This window comes from Rosa chinensis, chromosome 3 (assembly GCF_002994745.2).
Source record: "Rosa chinensis cultivar Old Blush chromosome 3, RchiOBHm-V2, whole genome shotgun sequence".
NCBI lineage: Eukaryota > Viridiplantae > Streptophyta > Magnoliopsida > Rosales > Rosaceae > Rosa > Rosa chinensis.
This window is the reverse complement of record NC_037090.1, coordinates 22,602,241-22,604,589: the sequence shown is the minus strand read 5'-3', so window position 1 is coordinate 22,604,589 and position 2,349 is coordinate 22,602,241. Positions and strand designations below refer to the sequence as shown.

Sequence of the window (2,349 nt, the reverse complement as noted above, 5' to 3'; positions counted from 1 at the left end):
GGTAAAATAACGATGTCTAATACCTTGTAATATATCGAATCTTATAAAAAAATGATGTCTGTAGATTTTCTTAACATCGGTTTTCTTGTCTTTATCGATAGTAATACTTATGCTGGACATCGATCTCTATCTAAAACACGATGTGCACTAGTTTGTGGCACATCGATTCATACGTAGTAATTCAATTTCCAGTGGTTAATGGGACATCGATTTCGATTTTGAAACTAATGTATTTCTCTTAGACATCAGTTTTTATGGTTGTGACTTCAAAATTTTCAAATTAAAAATAATAATAATTCAAATAGGAAATCATTTCATGTGGATTCAATGCACTCTCTTCAAATCAACAATACTAACTAGTTGAATACAAAAAATTCTGCATACATAAAACCATCTAGAAGTTGATATACGTTAAACTACTTGGAAGTTGAAATGTTCCTATACTAGCAGCGAATCCATCTTCTCCTTCAATCACGAGCTATTTTGTAGGATTGGTGCTCCCTGTTTTCTGATTAATCAAGCATAATCACGACCACAGTTACTTTTTGCCACACTACACCTACTAGAGTTTGGCTTCCATCACAGTTTCAAGTTTCGAAAAGAATTTGGAAACAATAAGAATGAGATGAGACATAATGATGTAAGTACTAGCCCAACAAATGGAATACTGCTGCCTCCTAACCAAAATATTCTAAGGAGGATAATAACAAGCAAGCCTCTAATTGGATAGGGAAATTAGAGGTAGCCAACCGCAGCTTTCAATAAGGCCTGCACGATTTAACAAACTGATGAAATGTAGATCTCGTCTTTTCATATATATATCTGCTTCTGATGTGTTGTGGTAGCTGATTTAGAAAATTAAGGTCATTTGAATGACCACAAAAGCATTCATACTCGACATCTCATAGGCTAGACAAATATGTCATGAATTAAGGTGAGAAAACACGTTGAGTTAAATACTTAACCTTGTTTAATTTCCTGAATCTTCACTATGATTTAACTGATTCAAGTACATATTAATTATGGTATGCAGTCAACATGAGCAGAATCCTAACAACTTGCACCTCAAACATACCTTGTTGGTGAATCTTAGCACATTGTTGCACAACACATATTCCAAGCTCCTGAAATGTCTTAGAAACTTCACCTAGAGGATCAGCTACCACTTCAGGTACTCCACGATCTCCAGACGCAGATAGCTGCCAGATAAATGTAATCAAGGTTTTAGACAATTTCTGCCCGCAGCAAATATACCATATTGAGATGATAAATTGATAAGAAGCAAAATCGTGACAATGTGTGCTCTGAAACAAAAACTTGAACTGTATAGAAATTGTATGGCCCTTGTTGTCAACCAAGCTAGTCTCAAGCATGCACTAGAGCAATTTCGAATGATAAGTGAACTGAAAAAACATAGGACTTACAGTTGGTCTAATGGGAAAATCAAATAGATTAGGGATACCAAACTGCTTTACAACCTGCAAACATGTGAATTAAATTTTTTCAAATACAGGGTAATGCATGAACTGTAATACTAAGATTAATTAAGATATTATGTGAAGCAAGAAAGTAAATTATATATGTACATACCTCTGAGCCTAAGCCTTTACCAAATGGTAATGACGCTTCCCATCAGCATCAAAATGGCTCATATTCTCAATTGCAGCAACACATGGCACCTAAATAGATGAAAATGACAATAGGGAATGGTTATATGAGAAACCTTAAATGAACTCAGCATAAACATGACTGAGTAAACTTTACTTCCCATTATTCCTACAGTATAAACAATGCACACTTCTATGAAAAGTAATAAGAATATTATATGAACTAGTTAGTAATACAGAACTTATGCACAAACAAATGGCCACTAGTTACACACCTCTGTAAGTTCCTGTTATGTTCCAGGTAGAATATGAACCCAACTCACTCATCTTTTCTTACAAATAGCCAATTAGCCACTGGTAGAAAAAAAAAATGGTGATTTAGTAGGTTTATTCAGATTTGATGCCTTTCACAGTCCTGTTTTAATAGTTAACAGACAAGATTACCCAATCACTCAGAAACAGGAAACTTAAATAACAAAGATAATTCTAAAAAGGGAGCAGAACCAATATATGTTTTCTTTTTCAAAACTCATTCTTTCAGCAAGAAATATAACCAAGAGTGTACACTATATATATGACAGGTTTCTTAATCAAAGTAGGGGGAAAAGGTGAGGATCAAACTCTTGCTGCCCAAATGGATACGTATTATACCATTGAAGCTATAAGCCCCCTCAAAGACAAGAGTTCCACTGCTACTAATTTCAATTGCTAAATTAATATAGGGAATAAAATTACAAAATTG

At 34.2% G+C, this 2,349-nt stretch overlaps 1 long non-coding RNA gene across 1 annotated transcript; it reads right to left on the bottom strand.

Annotated features, from left to right (window-relative positions):
- Positions 1–504: 504 nt before the first annotated feature.
- On the bottom strand, positions 505–1,617 carry LOC121052037. Its single transcript, XR_005807826.1, has 3 exons — positions 1,591–1,617; positions 1,076–1,478; positions 505–768 (listed from the first exon to the last, which is right to left on the bottom strand). It is a non-coding gene; the product is annotated as an uncharacterized LOC121052037 (long non-coding RNA).
- Positions 1,618–2,349: the final 732 nt, after the last annotated feature.